The sequence below is a fragment of the Schistocerca gregaria genome, chromosome 8 (assembly GCF_023897955.1).
Source record: "Schistocerca gregaria isolate iqSchGreg1 chromosome 8, iqSchGreg1.2, whole genome shotgun sequence".
Classification (NCBI taxonomy): Eukaryota; Metazoa; Arthropoda; class Insecta; order Orthoptera; family Acrididae; genus Schistocerca; species Schistocerca gregaria.
The window spans coordinates 59202803-59225670 of record NC_064927.1 but is presented as its reverse complement, the minus strand read 5'-3'; positions in this window follow the sequence as shown (position 1 = coordinate 59225670).

The following is a 22868-nucleotide window of genomic DNA, read 5'->3' as shown; positions in this document are numbered from 1 at the left end:
TAGACGTATTAGGGGTCATATATATCACTCCTACTGCACACGTCCCCACACCATCACAGAGCCTCCACCAGATTGAACAGTCCTCTGCTGACATGCAGGGTCCATGGATTCATGAATTTGTCTCCGTACCCGTACACGTCCATCAGCCAGATACAATCTGAAGCGAGACTCGTCCGACGAGGCAACATGTTTCCAGGCATCAACAGTCCAATGCCGATGTTGACGGGCCCAGGCGAGGCGTAAAGCTTTGTGTCCTGCAGTCATCGAGGGTACACGAGTGGGCCTTCGGCTCCGGAAGCCCATACCGATGTTGTTTCGTTGAATGGTTGCCGTGCTAGGACTTGTTGATGGCCCCGATGAAATCTGCAGCAATTTGCGAAAGGGCTGCGCTTCTGTCACGTTCGATGGTTCTCTTCAGTCGTCGTCGATCCCGTTCTTGCAGGATCTTTTTCCAGCCGCAGCGATGTCGGAGATTTGGTGTTTTACCGGGTTCCTGAAACTCACGGTACACTCGTGGGAAGGTCGTTAGGGAAAATCGTCACTTCATCGGAGATGCTGTGTCCCACCGCTCTAGCGGTGACTATATCACAACGTTCAAGCCGGCCGCGGTGGCCAAGTGGTTCTAGGCGCGCTGTCCGGAACCGTGCGACTGCTACGGTCGCAGGTTCGATTCCTGCCTCGGGCATGGATGTGTGTGATGTCCTTAGGTTAGTTAGGTTTAAGTAGTTCTAAGTTCTAGGGGACTGATGACCACAGCAGTTGAGTCCCATAGTGCTCAGAGCCATTTGAACCATTTTGAACTACGTTCAAATACACTTAAACCTCTACAATCTGTCATTGTAGCAGTAGTAACAGATCTGACAACAGCGCCAGCCACTTGTTCTCTTATATAACCCTTGCCGAAAGCAGTGCTGTATTGTTTCTCTTTACATACCTCTGAATACGCATGTCTGTACCAGTTTCTTTGGCGCTTCAGTGTACATAACCTCTACTAAAGAAACACCAACGAGGAGCATCATATGAAATATACATAAGAATGTAACAGGCTTCTGTTGTTTAATATTTTTCTTGTATTGCCTCCTTCTCCTTATTGTTGTCCTGCTCGGTGAGGAGCCGAAGCTAGCGGTGAAGTTGAAGCCGAATGCAATGCCGAGGGAACTGGTACTTGCAGATTGCCTCTCGTAGGTCTGCTCGTTTGGCATGTGACTAAAGGGCCAGCCAGCAGCTGGACAATCCATAAGAGTTACCTTAACCTACGGGGCTAGGCAATTACATCAGAACTAATTAAACTTTATAGTTGAGGCTCTGTTCATTAACCTGTACGATACTTCAGTTTTCGTTAACACTGCGTTATTTATAATGTTCTGGAATAAAATTGAGCATTTCGATCAAATCTACAAATTTCGTCAGTCAGTTCCTCAGTGTTTCTGGCTCGGGATATGCTTTCATTTAAACATATCCTGGACACCGGGGCGTCGCTCCCTCCTCCCTACACTCTGCCGGAATTGCAGCCTGCGAGTGTCCACTTAATAAGCACCATTAAAACGTTCAGGCAGTACCCGTGGTCTAGGGATTGCGTCTTTGATTCATAATCAAAATGTCTTCGTCCCGGGTTCGATCCTCGCCACTGCCTAAATTTTAATAAATAATCAGCAGTGGCGGCCGAAGACTTCAGGCATAATAAGTCGGCCTCATTCTGCCAACGGCCTTCCCAAAGAAGGCGGAAGAGCGGATAGAGGTTCAGGGCACTCTCTTGGCCTAGGGGTGGGAAATTGCCCCTAAAGGCGGAAGAATCAGTAATGATCAACGACATGAGGATGCAGAAGGCAATGGAAACCACTGCATTAAAGACACGTAACGTGTATCCACAAGACATGTGGCCTGTAGTTGAAGAAGTGTCATGATGATCTCTCCATTGGCAAAAGATTCCGGAATAGTCCCCCATTCGGATCTCCGGGAGGCGACTGCCAAGGGGGAGGTTACCATGAGAAAAAGATTGAATAATCAACAAAAGAATAACGTTCTACGAGTCGGGGCGTGGAATGTCAGAAGCTTGAACGTGGTTGAGAAGCTAGAAAATCTGAAAAGGGAAATGAAAAGGCTCAATCTATAGTAGGTGTCAGTGAAGTGAAGTGGAAGGAAGACATGGATTTCTGGTCAGATGAGTATCGGGTAATATCAACAGCAGCAGAAAATGGTATAACAGGTGTAGGATTCGTTATGAATAGGAAGGTAGGGCAGAGGGTGTCTTACTGTAAATAGTTCAGTGACCGGGTTGTTCTAATCAGAATCCACAGCACACCAACACCGACAACGATAGTTCAGGTATACATTCCGACGTCGCAAGCTGAAGATTAACAGATAGAGAAAATGTATGCGGATATTGAAAGGGTAATGCAGTATGTAAAGGGGGACGAAAATCTAATAGTCATGGGCGACTGGAATGCAGTTGTAGGGGAAGGAGTAGAAGAAAAGGTTACAGGAGAATATGGGCTTGGGACAAGGAACGAAAGAGGAGAAAGACTAATTGAGTTCTGTAACAAGTTTCAGCTAGTAATAACGAATACCCTGTTCAAGAATCACAAGAAGAGGAGGTATACTTGGAAAAGGCCGGGAGATGCGGGAAGATTTCAATTAGATTACATCATGGTCAGACAGAGATTCCGAAATCAGATACTGGATTGTAAGGCGTACCCAGGAGCAGATATAGACTCAGATCACAATATAGTAGTGATGAAGAGTAGGCTGAAGTTCAAGATATTAGTCAGGAAGAATCAATACACAAAGAAATGGGATACGGAAGTTCTAAGGAATGACGAGATACGTTTGAAGTTCTCTAACTCTATAGATACAGCAATAAGGAATAGCGCAGTAGGCAGTACAGTTGAAGAGGAATGGACATCTCTGAAAAGGGCTATCACAGAAGCTGGGAAGGAAAACATAGGTACAAAGAAGGTAGCTGCGAAGAAACCATGGGTAACAGAAGAAATACTTCAGTTGATTGATGGAAGGAGGAAGTACAAACATGTTCCGGGAAAATCAGGAATACAAAAATACAACTCGCTGAGGAATGAAATAAATAGGAAGTGCAGGGAAGCTAAGACGAAATGTCTGCAAGGAAAATGTGAAGACATCGAAAAAGATATGATTGTCGGAAGAACAGACTCACAGTACAGGAAAGTCAAAACAACCTTTGGTGACATTAAAAGCAACGGTGGTAACATTAAGAGTGCAACGGGAATTCCACTGTTAAATGCAGAGGAGAGAGCAGATAGGTGGAAAGAATACACTGAAAGCCTGTATGAGGGCGAAGATTTGTCTGATGTGATAGAAGAAGAAACAGGAGTCGATTTAGAAGAGATAGGGGATCCAGCATTAGAATCGGAATTTAAAAGAGCTTTGGATGACTTACGGTCAAATAAGGCAGAAGGGATAGATAACATTCCATCAGAATTTCTGAAATCATTATGGGAAGTTCCAACAAAACGTTGGTGTGTAGAATATATGAGTCTGGCGACATACCATCTGACTTTCGGAAAAGCATCATCCACACAATTCCGAAGACGGCAAGAGCTGACAAGTGCGAGAATTATCGCACAATCAGCTTAACAGCTCATGAATCGAAGCTGCTTACAAGAATAATATACAGAAGAATGAAAAAGAAAATTGAAAATGCGCTAGGTGACGATCAGTTTGGCTTTAGGAAAAGTAAAGGCACGAGAGAGGCAATTCTGACGTTACGGCTAATAATGGAAGCGAGGCTCAAGAAAAATCAAGACACGTTCATAGGATTTGTCGACCTGGAAAAAGCGTTCGACAATATAAAATGGTGCTAGCTGTTCGAGATTCTGAAAAAAAGTAGGGGTAAGCTATAGGGAGAGACGGGTCATATACAATATGTACAACAACCAAGAGGGAATAATAAGAGTGGACGATCAAGAACGAAGTGCTCGTATTAAGAAGGGTGTAAGGCAAGGCTGTAGCCTTTCGCCCCTACTCTTCAATCTGTACATCGAGGAAGCAATGATGGAAATAAAAGAAAGGTTAAGGAGTGGAATTAAAATACAAGGTGAAAGCATATCAATGATACGATTCGCTGATGACATTGCTATCCTGAGTGAAAGTGAAGAAGAATTAAATGTTCTGCTGAACGGAATGAACAGTCTAATGAGTACACAGTATGGTTTGAGAGTAAATTGGAGAAAGACGAAGGTAATGAGAAGTAGTAGAAATGAGAACAGCGAGAAACTTAACATCAGTATTAATGGTCACGAAGTCAATGAAGTTAAGGAATTCTCTACGTAGGCAGTAAAATAACCAATGACGGACGGAGCAAGGAGGACACCAAAAGCAGACTCGCTATGGCAAAAAAGCATTTCTGGCCAAGAGAAGTCTAATAATATCAAATACCAGCATTAATTTGAGGAAGAAATTTCTGAGGATGTACGTCTGGAGTACAGCATTGTGTGGTAGTGAAACATGGAGCGTGGGAAAACCGGAACAGAAGAAAATCGAAGCATTTGAGATGTGGTGCTATAGGCGAATGTTGAAAATTAGGTGCACTGATAAGGTAAGGAATGAGGAGGTTCTACGCAGAATCGGAGAGGAAAGAAATATGTGGAAAACACTGATAAGGAGAAGGGACAGGATGATAGGACATTTGCTAAGACATGAGGGAATGACTTCCATGGTACTAGAGGGAGCTGTAGAGGGCAAAAACTGTAGAGGAAGACAGAAATTGGAATACGTCAAGCAAATTAATGAGGACGTAGGTTGCAAGTGCTACTCTGAGATGAAGAGGTTAGCACAGGAAAGGAAATCGTGGCGGGCCGCATCAAACCAGTCAGTAGACTGATGACCCGTACCAGGACACAAGGAAATCGAGAAAAATGTTTAAATTAAATAAAATTCAAAATTACTTGAACAGTGTTTCCAAAGACTGTGGTCGTCGGAGATAGGACAGAACTCTATTGCTTCTCTTCACGAGTAATTACCTTTTTTATTTAATTTGCATTCTCTTTCTCTCCATTTCCTCGTGTACTGTGACCGGGTGGTGCCTGCACGCTATGGTACGCGTACTCTCAGGGGCCACATTTCCGGCACAGTGCACGTATTGTACAGTCCTCGTGTGACAGAGTGACGTAAGCTTCGCATGATGTGACCACCACTGCCTAGTGTACAGTGGACAAATGACAATACACTGATGAAACACAAAAATTCATCGTACAAAGTCATACAGGGGTACTATAAATTATCCATCCGTTTTCATAGTTTTATATTTTTCAAAGTGTTACAAGTACAAGTTACATGTAAAAATTTGACTCATGCATTAATATAACTACAAAATCACCATGTTTGGATTGTGCCAACGAGTTACGAGTGCAGTGCCTTGACAAAATGGCAACAAAACAAGACAAGAGCTTTCGCGTACATTCAGAAGGAGTTACGGAAAAGAACAGCCATGTAAACAGAGCGTTTTGCATTGGTGTCGACAATATAGTAAGACTGGTTGTCTGTGTAAAAAGCAATGATCGACCAAATGTTCAAGATGAAGCTGTGAAGAGAATGAAATTTCGCACACAGTTCAAATAAGTCAACTGTCTGTGCAAGTCACGAACTTGCAATGCCGCAGGAAATTGTGTGGAGGGTTATGCAATTATGGTTATGTTTCAAATCGTACCGTCTGCAACTAGTGCAAGAATTAAAACCGAAATATTATTCGCAGAACTTTCAGTTTTACATCACAATGCTCAAGCACTTGAGGATGAATATTTCACCTCCAAGATCAATCAACCATCTATTCACCTGGAAAGGTTAATCGCCAAAATGTGAAACTGTCATGCGCTGAAATTCCTTATGAAATTACGGCGCATAACGAGTCTCGTCGAAGATTAATGTTTTCCGTGCATTGGCACAGATGAAGCTGATTGGTCTGTTTTTCTTCTGCAAGAAGAGAGTGTCAGGTACCTCTCACCTCGATATGTTGCAGTTGTGATGTCCGTCGGTACCTAAAAAACGAACATCCACATCACTGAACTGTGTACAGTGGTGAAGGCGATGTGGCTCTTTACCCTTGGCACCGAGGCCGCTTGCTTACCGCCTTGTAACTTTTTCCTTTTGGGATACGTTAGGGACCGTGTTTACAGAACCTCAACGCCAAGACCACTGGAGCAGCTCACACAACGCATCAGTTGCTGCTGCGGTAGCCTTGACGAGACGTTGCTAAGTAGGGTAAGGAACGAGCAACAACACCACTTCGTTGTGCGTCACGTGCCCACAGGGGCCGTCATAGAGCATGTGTAGAGTGCAAAATGCAAAATGCAAACTTACTGAGTTTACAATTGTATTCGTGCATCAATAATATCTATACATGCAATATTTTGAAAGATTATGGGCTCTGAAAATCAATGAATCGTTTACATTTGTCCTGTATTACAAAATTAAAATCGGATTCAAGAAACAGATTCGAGACAAATGTAACAAAAGTCTCAAAAACACAGTAATCAGACAATATGAGACAGAAAAAAAGGCAAACTGACACAGAATAATCCTTCTGCATCCAGTCTCTTATGCCAACCAAGAATCCACAAGAGAAATATTCTAGCCAGACCCATGGAAAACTTCAGAACACCCTCCACTTACAGTCTTGCTGGACAATATTGAAGTTACTGTCTGGAAACTTCGTAGTACGAGGACACAGAAATACTGAAAATAATATGCAGCTGACACAAAAATTGTATAAAAATTCCATACACAGCAACACTTCTCTCATTAAACATGAACAGCATGGATACCCGCATACCCGTAAGAGAAACATTAAAAAAATCTGAAAACACAGTCAAATTCCTAGTGAACAGTTAACGAGATACTCATTCGAGCAATGTTTATAACTGAAGAAATCTACTTCCAGTTTAATAATGCATTTAATTTACAATACAAGAGGTTACCGATGGGATCCGCAGCTTCAGTAAGTTTAACAAATACCTTTATAAGCCTTGTTCAACAGAATGTATCACAAAAATAGCTGCAAAATAATACAGCACATTATGCTGGCTCAGATACATGGGTGGTATCCGCTGCTTAATACACCCATCAAAAAAAGTTTTGCATCTCCCCAGTTGCCGGAACTCCTGGAGATAGACGTTGACTGTGTAAGAGGTTCATTATGTAAGAGGGTGGTTTCCTGTTCACTACCCTAGTGGAGAAAATGAAATTGCGATGTATTGCTCACGCGCTGCCTGCGATATAAAACATCTCTGCTGCAATAGAATCGCAGGTCGGAGCAGTGTCGGCACAGCAGTAATCGTTCGCGCCTACAGAGCAGAAGTCGTAGTAGCTCACCGCTAAAGTACATTTGCTAGCCATGAAAGAGCAATAGCAGTCGCCGCTGGTGCAGCGTAGTTCATTGCCATGTAGTGTAAGGTAAACTGTATTATTCTTCATCGCCATGCGCGTACTTAAATTTGCTACCTGAGATATTAATATGAATTTGTTTCAGTCTTTTTACGGTTTGTCAGCACTAATTAAGTCAGCCTTGTAGTGCTCAATTTTTTTAATGTGATGGCTTGCAGAAATGTATTCAATAATAACGTTTTTCAGAACATAATTTTTTACCAGTCATTTACTTGAATTTAAAAATTTTACAAATTTTTCCAGATCATAGTCATGTGTGGTTTAATAATCAGGGGACCAGCTATGCAGCTGGTCAACAAGCAAAGTCATGTTTTTCTAGTAATGCAAATCTCAGACAAATGTTGTTCATCATGGCTAGCAACTGTACTGCAGAGGTGAGCGACTACGACTTCTGCTCTGTAGGAGCGAACGATTACTACTGTTGCAAACACTGCTCCGACCTGCGATTCTGTTGCAGCAGAGATGTTTTATATCGCAGGCAGCGCGTGAACAGTACATCGAAATTACATTTGCTCCACTAGGGTAGTGAACAGGAAACCTCTTACATAATGAGCCCCTTACAACTGTGGATATTGTACCACAGACACGGTCCCTTTGACTGTTCAGAGATGGCACTAAACCCGCATGCATGAGCAGCGCCTATTAGACGGAGGGGGTCCGACAGCCGATCAGTTCCAGTCATTCCACCGGGAAGGAGGTACATGGCTCGTGTTGTCTGTAGTTCAGCCACTTCAAGACGGTCAATACCACGGTTCGATCGCGTCCGCATTGTTACTTTGTGCCAGGAAGAGGTCTCAACAAGGTTAATGTCCAGGCGTCTCAGAGTGAACCAAAGTTCGGACATGGAGGAGATACAGAGAGACAAGCGCTCAGGCCGCCGAAGGGCTACGACTGCAGTGGATGACCACTACCTACGGATTATGGCTAGGAGGAACCCTGACAGCGACGCCACAATGTTGAATAATGCTTTTCGTATAGCCACTGTCCGCAATAGGCTGCTTGATGCGCGCCCCCAGGGGCTGAGCATTCATTTGCTGGGTACGGGCTTGGCGACCCTGGGGTTCCTGAGCTGGGGACTGGTAAGCGCCGCCAGTCCCCTGTCACCGTCAGCTCTGGGCATGCTTCAGCGACCACCGTGCGGCGCGGCGGTGGAATGTTGTGTGTCTCAGGGAGTGGGGATCTTGGCTTGACCGCCCTGATCGCGAGGATGGAATAAACCTCTATAAACAACCCCTCAATCTCAAGGTGTGCTGCGCGCCGATGAGATGCATGGCTGTTGAGGTGGAACAGTCGTTAGCGGGCAACCTCTGGGGAACCTGCCGCACCTCAGTTGTATAAGGATTACCTAGGCACGCGGGGCTCTGTCTAGGTGGACTTCTAGTTCCCTGGCTGCTCGTGGGACCGAGATGGATCCTTCGAAATCCTCTTTTCCTCCTCCCAGCGGAAAGGGTGGGCAGATGGAAGGTTCTGACACCCAGTCTCTGAAGAGGGCTCGTGCAGTCAGTCTCCCTGAGTGCAGCACATCTTTGAAAAGTGAAGTCTTTAGTAACAGAATGCATTCTGGTACTCAGAGTGTGTTTCTCATTGTGAAACGGAAGGACGGTAGTTTTGAGAAGGTTTCGCCCTTCTATAGACAGAAGGGTCTGGAGGGCATCTGTGTCTCCTTAAAATCAGTGAAGCGTTTGCGTAATGGGACCTTGCTCATGGAAACTTCCACTTCCCAGCAAGCCACTAACCTGCAAGCTGCTAAATGCCTTGGGGAGTATGCCATAGACATTGAACTGCACAGCACCTTGAATTATAGCAAAGCTGTTGTGACATGCTGGGATCTAGTCGACATTCCCAAAGACGAACTGCAACGTGAGTGGGCTCCGGAAGGTATCGTTGATGTTCAACATATCATGAAGAGGGTTGATGGCAATCTTGTGAAATCCGACTCTTTTATTCTGATCTTCAGTAGCACTACACTTCCAGAACATATTAAAGCTGGCTTCCTTCTCCTTAGTGTGCGCCCTTATTTCCCGTCACGAATGCGCTGTTTTAAATGGCAGCGTTTTGGGCATACCACCTTAGGGTGTAAAGGTGAAGCGACTTGTGGCAACTGTGGTAAGCCTGCTCATGAAGGAGTTGGTTATTCGTCTCCAGCCAGATGTATTGATTGCTCTGGGAACCACCTTGTTTGGAGTAGGGACGGCCGAATATTTTTAGAGGAATGCAAAGTCCAGGAAATAAAAACAACCAAGCGTATCCCCTACGGTGAGGCCAAGAAGAACTATAAGTCGGTGCAACCTCCCACATTTGCTACATCTTTCGCATCCCTGGTTCAGAAGCCTACTCCAAAAGTCGATGCCCCAACGCAGACCGAGGTGGTGAGTGTTGGCACTAACACCAGCAGCTGTCAGTGCACTTGCAACACAGCCAGTGTTTCAGAGCTGGTAGCCCCTACTCGAACGGCAGACAAGGGTACAGTGGCGAACTTGGGCCAGCCCCTGTAGCTTCCTACAGCTGAGGCTGTTCCCAAGCCCAGTGCGCCAATTACCACTCCCACATCAGCTCCCCCAAAGCCCACCAAACCACAGAAAGCTCCTGTACAGCAGAAACACCAGGTCAAATCCCGTGGTAAACCGTCTGACCATGCGGCTGTTGTTTTACGTGAGGCTTCATCTGACTCTTCCCCAGAGTTGATGGAATACGACGTATGTGTGGGGCAATCATCTCGTCCCACACTTACCCCCTCCATCTGCTGCGGTCTCCCCGCCCCGTCGGAGAGAAAGGATGAAGGTGCTACCCCCAACATAGATGGCTCCCATACTTCAGTGGAACTTGTAAGGGTTCAGGACGCATGTGGAGGAACTTCGTCTATTCTCTCAGGGTAGACCACTGGGACTATGTCTCCAGGAGACTTATTTCCATCCCTCATACTCCCCTGGGCTGCGAGGCTATACACTCCACAAAAAGGACGACCTGCGTGGAGAGAGAGCTAGAGGAGGTGTGGGTATTTTCGTCAGGACGGACTACCACTCCTCGCCTTTCTCGCTTATGACGACTTTACAGGCTGTCGCTGTGTCTGTGCAAGTACGTCATCCATTCACTGTCTGTTCACTTTACTTGCCCCCACATGACGCACTTGATGAAGTGGCCCTCACCGACCTTCTTACACAACTCCCCCAACCATTCTTATTTGTGGTGATTTTAATGCCCACAATGTGCTTTGGGGCTCTGCAGTTACCTGCCCCAGGGGTAGAGCAATTGAGAGGCTTCTCCTGTCACCCTGTGCCTACTTGCTCAATGGAGGACAGAGTACTCATTTCTGCACAGCGACTGGGTCGTTCTCTGCCATTGATCTCTCGCTTTGCTCTCCAGCTCTTGCCGCCAGTGCTCACTGGGAAGTGGTCGCTGACTTGCATGGCAGTGATGATTTCCCCATCTTGATTCACCTGCCAGATGGCGTGGGCCCCGAAAGGAGACCACCACGATGGGTGCTCAGTGAAGCTGACTGGACACTTTATAGCCAGTTGGCCCAATTCCAACACTGTGCGACTGTTGAGTTGTGGGTGCATAATATTACCGAAACGGTCCACCACGCCGCTGCAGCATCCATTCCACAGTCCACGGGCCCCCGGAAGAGGCCACCTGTGCCTTGGTGGAGTGCCGAATGCCGCTCTGCAATCAGGACCAGGCGTGCGGCTCTGCGTCGGTTCAAGTCTCGGCCGACTGCTGAGAATCTTGCAGTACTTCGGGTGGCAAGGGCAAGGTGTCGCCGCATTATTCGTGAGAGCAAGAAGAGGTCATGGCAACAGTTCCTGAACACCATTAATCGTTCCACCAAGAGTTCCATTGTGTGAGACCATCAGAAGAATTTCTGGCAGAGGAGGGAGGTGTCCCATAGCTGCTGTAATGAATAAAGGCACTCTCTACACGGATCCGCGAGACATTGCCCAGACTATGGCAGCGTATTTTGCCACAGTTACTGCAACAACCAGTCAATATCCAGGTTTCCAGCGCCTTAGGGCCGTTGCTGAGAGATGTAGTCTGGACTTTCAGTCCACCTCTCATGCAGTTTACAACTGCCCATTTTCTATGTGGGAGCTGGATTCTGCATTGTCTGAAGCTCGTGACACATCCCCTGGTCACGATAGGATCCATTACAGTATGCTATGGCACCTCACAATGCGCAACAAAGAAATCGTCCTCGCACTTTTTAATGCAATTTGGGCGTTGGGTCACTTTCCTGACGCGTGGCGTGAGACAGTTTTAATCCCTTTTTTAAAACCTGGGAAAGACAGCACGAGCCCAAGTAGCTACCGTAGTGTTGCTCTCACTAGTTGCATAGGGAAGACCTTGGAGCGGATGGTCAACCGCCGCCTTGCCTGGATGTTAGAATCCCGGCAACTCCTTAGTCGCTTTCAGTGTGGGTTCAGAAGGTTTCGTTCCACCTTCGATAACCTGGCCCTCCTGGAGGCGGCTATACAACAAGCTTTCCTACGCCGTCATCACCTTCTAGGTGTATTTTTCGACATTGAGAAGGCCTATGATACCACTTGGAGGCGTCTCATCCTGGAGCAACTTCACGACTGGGGTTTTCGGGGTTGTCTTCCTCTTTTTATCCAGTTTTTCCTCTCGCCACGATATTTTAGATACCGAATTGGTGACGTCCTGTCTGATCGCTTTGAGCAGGAGAACGGTGTCCGTCAGGGTAGCGTTTTAAGTGTGACTCTCTTTGCCATCGCTGTTAATAGCGTTACGTCCATAGTGAAAAGTCCTGTCCAGTGTTCTTTGTGGATGATTTCTCTTTGTTTTGCTCTTCTTCAAGCCTTGCAACGACAACTCGTCAGTTGCAACTTACGATTAGGCTTTTGGATGCCTGAGCGCGGAAGAGTTGTTTTAAGTTTTCCACCGAGAGGTCGGTATGTGTTCTTTTTAACCGTTCTCGTTCGATTTTAACCTTTCCTGAGTTGCGTATGAGGTACACTATTCTTACTTTTAAAGATACTGTGAGGTTTCTGGGGTCATTTTTGACTCGAAGCCCACGTGGTTACCTCATCTTAAAGACCTGAAACGGCGGTCACTTAAGGCTTTAAGTATTTTAAAATGTCTTAGCCACAGTACATGGGGAGCTGACAGGACTTGTCTGCTCCAGTTTTACAGGGCGATTGTGTGATCTCGGCTCGATTATGGGTGCACGGTGTATGGGTCTGCGAGGCCTTCTTACTTAAAGATGTTGGACGTTGTGCACCATGAAGGGCTTCGGTTCGCCACTGGGGCATTCCGAACTAGTCCCATACCAAGCCTCTGTGCAGAGGCTGGTGAACAGCCACTTCCTATGCGGCGACGGCTACTTACAGAGCGCCAGGCGTATAAAACTTTGTCCACACCATACACCCCTGCATACCATACCATTGCTCAGCCTCCTCTGGCACAGTTATTTCATAACCGGCAACGGGCGACGCAGCCCTATGGGATTCGCGCACAGGATTGCCTCGGCTGCGATGTCTATGGCTGGTCTTCGTGTTTTCCGTCGCGGTTGGAGCAGATCCCCACCTTGGCACCTCCGGAGACCCAAACTTATTTTAGATTTGACTAATTTTAAGAAAGATCGCACACCAGATTTTACATTCCCATCTCTGTTTTTTAATATTTTAGATGTGCATCACGGTTTCACTGTCGTGTACACCGATGGCTCCAAACAGGAGAATTTCCTTGGCTGTTCTGTAGTGTTCCCTGATCAAGTTACCCGGATTCGCCCACCTGCTGAATATACCGTTTCCGCAGCGGAGCTCCACGCGATCCTGAAGGCACTGGAGCAGATGAATCGCGTTCGGGGCGATCGATTTCTTCTCTGCTCCGATTCTCTTAGTGCCTTACAATCACTGCAGAACCTGTACCCGACTGAGGCGATGGTCCAGCTGATACATAACCAACTGTACTTACTCCAACGGCGGGGTACAGAAGTATCCTTCTGCTGGGTGCCTGGTCATGTCGGCATCTGGGGCAATGAACAGGCCGATCGGGCTGCCAAGGAGGCCTGTAGAGAGCAGGATGTGGTCCAGTGTCCTATTCCCTTGCAGTCAGTAATCGCTGCACTCCATAGGAAGTGCATGGGGTTGTGGGAGGCGGTGACGGCCAATAAACTGCGGTTGATAAAGTCAACCACTCGACCGTGGCGTTCCTCCTGCCGGTTGCTCAGGCGAGAGGAGGCCCTCACACGTCTTCGGATCGGGCACTGTCCTCTCACACATAGCTTTTTATTACGGCGGGAGGATCCACCCTTTTGTGATGCTTGTGGTGTGCACATCTCTGTCCGGCACATTTTAACAGACTGTATTTTATACCGTGATGCACGGGCAGAAGCACAAGTTGATGGGGATCTGCCTTCTGTTTGAGCTAATGATGAGACGTGTGTGTCTAGGGTTTTTAAGTTTTGTGATGTGTCTGGACTCTGGCCTAAAATTTTAGGCTGGAGGTTTTAGTATATAGCAGAGTGGCTGACTCCTCCCCTTTTTTCCTTGTGGTCAGCCAGCCAATTCCATCTGCTACATTGTTTTAGCTTCCTCTATCAATTTCTTCTTGTGTTGTCCATGTTTTACTGCTGACGCTCTGCTTTATCCCACGCTTTGGTGTGGGTGAGCACATGTTTTTCAACGATTGTTACCCATGTTTTCTGTTCCGTTTTATATTCCTGTTCTGGGATTTTTCTTGACACCCGTCTCACTAAGTTACTGAATGGGCCCTGAAGACCTCGCTGTCGTGCGCCCAAAACCCCTCTACTACTACTACTACTACTACTACTACTGCATGATGTGCAACTTCACTCCCGACGTCCAGGGCGAGGCCTATCTTTGCAACTACAACACCATGCACCGCGATACAGATGGGCCCAGCAACATGCCAAATGGACCGCTCAGGATTGGCATCACGTTTTCTTCATCGATGAGCGTCTCATATGTCTTCATCCAGACGATCGTCGGAGACGTGTTTGGAGGCAACCCGATCAGGCTGATTGTTTTGAGACACACTGTCATCGAGTGCAGCAAGATGGAGGATCCCTGCTGTTTTGGGGTGGCATTATGTGGGGCTGACGTAAGCCGCTGGTGATAATGTAAGGCGCCGTAACGATTGTACGATAGGTGAATGCCACCCTACGACCGTTAGTACAACCATATCGTCAGCATATTGGCGAGGCATTCGTCTTCATAGACGACAATTCGCGCCCCCATCAAGCACATTTTGTGAATGACTTCCTGCAGGATAACGATATTGCTCGATTAGAGCGGCTGTTCTCCAGACATGAACCCTATCGGATGTGCCTGCGACAGATTGAAAAGGGTTGTTTATGGACGACATTACCCACCAACCACTCTGAGGGACCTACGCCGAATCACCGTCGAGGAGCGGGACAATCTGGACTTTGATGAACTTATGGATAGTACGCCACGACGGACACAGGCGTGCATCAATGCAAGAGCAGTGCTACTGGGTACTAGAGGTATCGGTGTGTACAGCAATCTGGACCACTACCTCTAAAGGTCTCGCTGTATGATGGTGCAACATACAATATGTTGTTTTGATGAGCAATAAAAAGAGCGGAAATGATGTTTATGTTGATCTCCATTCCAATATTCTGTACAGTTTCCGGAACTCTCGGAACAGAGATGATGCAAAACATTTTTTGGTGTCTACATGAACTGCAAAGGAACAGTGATAATGTGGTGTAGTCGAGTATCGGGAGCGGTGCAAGAAGCATCGACAACCGCGGAGATACTGCACAGCGGGAGGCCAATGAGATGGTAGGAAGAAGCCGTGCCTCCAGTAGTTACTTGGGACACCGCCGCTCCTCTGCGCTGAACAGCGATGCCAAAGGCCAGGAGGGTAGTTCCGGTCGGAGTCGGCTCCAACGGCTTACAGGAATAAAGTCGTCAAGCATTGGAGTGTGAGGAGATTACGTCTCCTGTGAACTGTGCCTAAGCGCCAACGCTATCAGAACTGTTCCAACAAGTGTCTACGAACTTGTATTTTCTAGTGACATTGCTGCAGCCACAGTAGGGCCATTCTGAACTTGTATCAGTTCACCACTCATTAACTGTGGCTCGAAAGTGTGTTCTGAGCCTCAAATCCACACGATTGTGCAGTATCATAGTTACAGCATAGCCTGGCGACCAAAGGTAGTTCTTGTTATAAAGTGTTACTTATTCATAGTGTTCTACTTAACTCTGTTACAACCAGCAACCTCAGTGTTGAAGAAGTTGGACACAATAAGTAACGTTGCGACGAGATGCAGCTCGTGATTAGTTGACTGTAGAATGCTGGGTAGATGACACTCATTTGCAGCAGAACTAATTTTCTGTTTACGTGTGTTGTTATATGGAATATTGGCGATACCTCTTCTGGATGTGTCTCTCATGCAAGATAAACAGTTGCAGGAAGAGAGGGTTGAACAATTATGACAAGCAACGCCAGGAAATGTGGCAGCACCACGACCGCCACCCCAACCTGTTCGATTGGAAACAACTCAACAAACGGTTCAAGAGCCTAAACTGAGAGAGGTTCTGGAGCAAAGCGAAGACTGGGCTCGTTATGTTGCGCAGCTGATAGTGCATTTCGACGCGGACGGTATTACAGGTAACCAACCGATTTACCATTTTCTCTCCGAAGCTGGCACAAGCGTATTCCTGTTGTAAGCAAAACTGTTTCCAGGTCGCCAACCTCACGAGCTCTCCTTTGACGAGTTAGTTGACAAACAGTCAAATAATTTTAAATTACAAATGCCTGTAGCTGCTGCTCGCTATAGGTTTTTCAGATTGAAGCAGCAGCCGGCCGGAACAGTCCCAGAAGCAGTGAGTAACAGAACTTCGTGACCTTAGTAGACAGTGTTACTTTCAGTGTCCATCTGCTTTACGTTTGAATGACATTATGATAGTTTAGGGGCCACCATCCATCCCCCCCCCCCCCCCCTGCCCCTTCCTTACAGCTCAGATCAGACAAAGACCGAAGTCTAGGTCATGTGCGAAGCACATCACACACAATCGCCGAAATACTGCCTTCGTTGCATTCAAACACATGATAGGGCCTGCGCCGCGAATCCAAAAGTTTCCCGTGTGGCTAACGTCGGCACTTGCAGTCGGTATGTTTAAGTGTAGGTGGTGTCAGACAGCTTCCACATTCCCTGTCAGACGGTGATTCCAATGTGGTGTACTATGTTGTGTTTGCGCAACGCTCCGCCAGTCCTATTGTTGTTTCGTCAGATTGCCGGGACACAAACTCTCAACTTCTCAATCGGCAATTCAAAAAATTTTATGTTCATTTACGTGTGTTCAACAAGTGTGTTAATTTCCAGTTGGATACCAGTGCTACTCTTACGCTGCTCAACCACGCTGCTTTGAGTGATTAGGTTGCCCACAACTTCAGAAGTCGTGTAACATCTGTTCCAGTTCTTCTAATAATTTCCGGGTATGCAGCCGGATCCCGTCGACATTCTGCCACACCCGGAAATTATTAGAAGAACAAATACGCCGGGAAAATTTCAGAAGTCACATCTGTTCCATTATTTGGAGTGTTGGGTTTACCAGCCACGCTCTGTTCTACTACTAAAGCTGTGTTATTTCATATGTTGTGCTCTTGTATGTCTGCTATCATCTTTGGCATGGATAGCTTTGACCGTTTTGGATAGTCAGTTCACAGGAAGGTGAGACAAATTAATTCATCTGGGTTTCTGGCCAATGTTAATGCTGTTCCATCGTAGTTTAGACAAGGCCGAGGGGTTCGAGGCCCATGTGACACTGAAACACAACGCACGGCTCACGTTTTTTCGTGCTCGGCCCGTCCTTCACGCGTTACGGGAGTGGCCGGCCACAAAGTTGCACTGGTTGCAGGACAGTGATGTCACCAAACCAGTGTTGGCAAGCCGAATTGTGTCACTCCTGATGCTCCTTACGAAACCATCAGGCAGGCTGACGCTCTGTGCAGATTCTAAATTAACTGTCAGCTCACAAACTGTTGTTGATTCTTTTCTTTTGCCCCGTCCTGAAGATTTGATGGAAAAATTGGGTCACGGTCATTTCTTTTCAAAAATTGATCTCCAGGAAATGGACCTGCAGTTGTCTTTAGACGAAGAGTAAAAGGTTTTCGTGGTGTGACCTAACGCATCTCGTCAGATTCTGCGGCCTCCCGTGAATCAGCCCACACACACCCGTTGCACTGTCTAAACACTTCTTCCCACACGAAGAGCAATTTCTCGGATGGATGCATCACATTGTCAGACGGCAGTAATGCGCCCTCTTTCAAACTTTGTGATTTGACGGTACAATCTGAGCATACGCTACCTTCGGTTTATAGCGACAACGATAGAAGCAGGCACATTTTAACAATACGTGCTGTTGCGCGGCAATATCAATGTTGACCTTGAACCCGTGGACCAAGATGGTTCAAATGCTTATCATTTCTGCAGAACAAACTAATATACACCTACACCTCCTGTCGTTTTCTAATTTTTTCTGAACATGGCTGTGAATTACAGCGGTCATAAAACACTGTTAAATATTTAAATGAGCCGAGAGGTCTAAGGCGCTGCAGTCCTGGACTGTGAGGCTGATCCCGGCGGAGGTTCTGTGTGAGATCTTCAGACCATTTACTCCGTACTGTCTGTTGTAGCCAATGGCACAAAGCAGGAACATCCCTGGGAAGGCATAAAGAAAGTGTGGAGGAGATGATCTTCATGTATTCCCGGAACTGTTCCCGCTCCATGCCAACAACCAATATTTATCATGGAGTAACTGGTCGGAAGATGATCTCACACAGAACGAAACCGATCCCTTTTAGAAAATATTTAAATTGTTTTCTGTAGCCAAGACTGTTTTGTAACTAGAATTTTTAAACAATGATAGAACACAGGTTGATATTAAATTTGTATAAACATATCGCATACTATACTCATTTACAGGACAGATTGGGGCACGGGGATCCACGTGCCTTGTGCCTTCTCCTCCTCCCCCCCCCCCCCCCCCCCCCACACTGCCCCACCACCACTCCCCACCCCGACAGTCCGAGAGAGAGAGAGAGAGAGAGAGAGAGAGAGAGAGAGAGAGAGAGAGAGAGAGAGAAAAGAGAGGGACAATGAGTCTCGGCATAACCATAATTTTTACTTATGAGCAGCCTGGAATTAACCCAACGTAGGTGTGACCGTTGTGTTATGCCTTCTTCTTTCTCTTTTTTTTTGTCAAATTTTCGGTACAAGTACAATTCAGTCATATCGTGAGTGCATAGCAGATAAGTGAGCTATTGTGTAGGTTTCGCTCGCCTGCAAGTAAAGTTAAATATTTTTCTTCGTGTAAAATTTCAGAATATCTAGGGCTGAGTTCAGGTTCACACATTCAAGTATTTTCGGTAAATATTTGCACCCTTCGGATTCTTTTTCCAGTTAGTAAGAAATAGTACTGCTGCCAGTTACTACTATAAACGGCTTTATTTGAAACTACACGTTTCGATATTCTATCATCGACAGGCTTCTTATAGTCAGTGCATTTGTTGTTCTATGCTCCTTGACATTTCGCGAAAGTCTTCTTGTTGGTAAATAGTACCTTGTGTCCTCATCGGCGTTGTTATCAGGAACCATCGTATTTTAGTCATGATGTAGGACTTCACTTCTTGTTGAATGAAACAGCGAGTTCGGAATCTCTACGTGACTGTGATATAAACTAACTGAAATTTTCCCGTATCTTTCGGCCTTTTCCAAGTATACCTCCTCCTCACGTAATTCTTCAACAGAGTATTCGCTATTACTAGTTGAAATTTATTATAGAATTCCTAGTACCAAGCCCATTTTTCCTGTAACCTTTTCTTGTACTCCTTCGCTTGCAGCCGCATTTCAGTCCCCCATGACTATTAGATTTTCATCTTCCTTTACGTACTGTATTACCAGTTCAATATCCGCATATACTTTCTCTGTCTCCGCATGTTTCGCTTGCGACGTCGGCATGTGTAACTGAACCATTGTTCTCGGTGTTGGTTTTATGTCGATTCTGACGAGAATAACCCTCTCACTGAACTGTTCACAGTAGCTCACTCTCTGCCGTACCTTCCTATTCATAACGAGTCCTGCTCCCGTTATACCATTTTCTGCTGCTGTTGATATTACCCTATATTCATCTGACCAGACATCATTCTCTTCTTTCCATTCCACTTCACTGAGTCCTACTATTTCTAGATTAAGCCTGAACATTCCCCTTTTCAGATTTTATAGCTTCTCTACCAAGTTCACTAGCTTGAACAGCCAACTGCTGACGTACAGTCCATGGATTCATGAGGTTGTCTCCATACACGCACACGTACATCTGCTCGATACAATTCGAAACGAGACACTTCCGACCTGGCAACATGTTTCCTGTCATCGGCAGTCTAATGTAGGTACTGCCAGGCCCAGGTGAGGCGTAAAACTTAGTGTTGTGCAGTCATCAAGTTCGAAAGCACGTATCGATGATGTGTTGTTGAATGGTTTGCACGCTGACACTTGCTGATGGCCTAGGATTGAAATCTGCAGCAATAGGCGGAAAGTTTGCTCTTCTGTCACTTGAACGATTCTCTTCAATCGACGTTGGTCCCTTTCTTGCAGGATCTTTTTCCGGCCGCGGCGATGTCGGGGATATGATGTTTCACCGGATTCTTGATGTTGACCGTACACTCGTGCAATGGTCGTACGGGAAAATACCCACTTCATCGGTACCTCGGAGATGCTTTGTCCCACCGCTAGTGCGCCGACTATATCACTACATTCAAACACACTTAAATCTTGATAACCCACCATTGTTGCAGAAACCGATCTGACAACTGTGCCAGACGCTTGTTGTCTTTTTTAGACGTTGCCGAGCGCAACGCCGTATTCTGCCTGTTTACATAAATCTATATTTCGATACGCGTGCCTATACCATTTTCGTTGGCGCTTCAGTGTATACAAATTATAACGGAACTGTTTTCTGAGCTGTCAGTACTTCATACAAAAATAAGTTTTATGATTTCAGATTAAAGTCACTGAGGATGTATTAATGTAAAAAGTAGTGTGCACAGTTTACCTGTTGAAGTGGACTGCTCGTGTGACCGCCTCAGCAAAACGATGGCAGAAGCCGTGTGTCACAAAACACCTCAGTAACCAGGTGCACTGACCCAAGGAAATGTTTCCAGCACGTTACCTTCAGCATCTGCCACCTGAGGCTCTTGAAAGCAGAAACTACGACACCATGAAACTGCTAGGTAAACTGGAGCAATGAAGTCGTGGTCACCCAATGGTCAGCATCATGCCTAGTCTCAGAGGGAAAATTCGCTGCAGTTTAACAAACGATACCGGACCCAGTTAGTTTCAATCACCGTCACCGTCAACCGCTAAGGACGAGGTAAGGTCCAAGTCAATTTTCGAGCCGAGATGAGTCGAGAAGCTGACAGTACCAGCTCAGTCTTCAGTGGCTGCAGGGCGATGCCTGTTCACAGAGCACTGCATTGCTGTAATCTGTTGCTGGCCACCTATCCTGGTGGACAGAGGTTTGATCCTGGGCCTTGTAACTGACCAACTACCACTACCTGGATGGGCAAATACAGTCACTGTTCATAACCCTGTGTCACCATACGCTGTTACTGCTTGCCATTTCCCTGTACGGACACATTCGACTTCCCATCATTCATGCTAAAGGCCACAGTTTGGTTCCACCTACGCAGACATGCTTAATGCTGAGTATGTGGGACAATCCTGCTGTCTGATGCAAACTGCTCCAATCCGTTCCTCAATCAGCCTTGATACTGATGGCACCATCTGGCTGCCTATCACTATTACATGACACTTAGCTTGCGTTTCTCGTTAATCTCTCATCTAACACAAGTCCCAAGTGATTCAAAAAACAGAAATGGATATCATATGTGACTCCTATATGTAAGAAGGGTAAAAGAACGGATCCGCAAAATTACAGACCAGTATCTTTAACGGAGGCTTTCTGCATAATTCTTGGACATTAGTTAGAGTACAATAAATTTCCTTCAGACGGATAAGCTTCTGTCCACGAACCAGAACGATTTTAGGGACCATCGCCGATGCAAAATTCAGCTTGGCCTTTCCTCTAATAATATCGTGCTAATTATGGATGGAGGGCAAGAGGCAGGCTCGATATTCTTAGACTTCCAGGAAACATTTCATACTATGCCCCACTGCAGACCGCTAACGAAGCTTGAGCATGTGGATTAGGTTAGCAAATGCGACTGTGTGCCAAAGACATTGAGAGAGGACAAGTTACTCTCTCACCTACTTTTCATAAAGATTTTGTTACAACGTTATGCAACTTGAGTGAGACTCTAGAAGGTTAACGGCCTGAGTAGGTGTAGATAGAACCTGTTAGGGCGCTAAATGATGATGAGGTCCCATACTCAGTGGACGATGCGGGAAACCCGCACCGCTGTACTAGGCAAGGTCCTAGCGGAGATGGTTAGCCGTTGCCTTCCTCCGACCGTAATGTGGATGAATGATGATGATGAAGTGATGAAGACGATACAACAACACCCAGACATCTCGAGGCAGAGAAAATCCCTGACCCCGCCAGGAATCGGACTTGCGACCCCGTGCGCGGGAAGCGACAACGCTACCACAAGACCAAAAAACTGCGGACAGGGCGCTAAAAGTATGAGGTATTTTCATGGTTCTTAGTTCGTAGAAACGGCATGTTGGAAGTTGAAAGCAAGTGTCAGCGAGCCCATCCCTCAGTAAATCTTGCCGGACAGAACCCCCCCCCCCCCCCCCGTCCGGTGCAGGGCAGACAGAGCACCCCTTAGTCAAGACAGGTCTCCAGCAGGACAATGCCGAGCTATACCCGCATTGCCGCCAGCCGAAGGCTGGGCTGGAGCGCCAGACTGAAGGGACGCAGTGGTCATAGACCGGGAATTGTGTGCTGTGTCATGCCTAATAAAAATTTACAAGTTTTCGTGTCTGCCGATACTGCAAATAGGACTGTGACCCACTTTCATCGGCCACCTCGGTCGTAGAAGAAACTCTGGCGTCTGAGAAACGTTGAGAAATGGAATCTTTATTGCACCTTATAGCTAGAAGTAACATGCTCCAAGGCACAGGCGATTTAGATAAATATCTTTAAGATTGTATCTGTTCACTTGCTACCACGGGAAGCGACGCGACTATGGAAAAAACATCTTCTACCTCATCGAAAACTTAAAAAAGGCCAGTAACTGGCGGTTTCTCCTTTTTCCAGAGGTGCAGGTTTGTTAACTCATGCACTGGTTCTACATTAGTTTATGCTGTCGTGTAGGAGGGGAGATTTAGCGCGTGTAAAGCCCTGTGATTGGCTCAAGGTGGGGTGAGGGCGTCGTCGTTGGTGCACTTTACGGAGAGGTGCGAGGCAATTGGGCTCTGGACTTTGGTCTAGAAGCAACTTCTCGTCGAAGATCTGGCAGGTGTGGTTAGTACTTCGCACCTG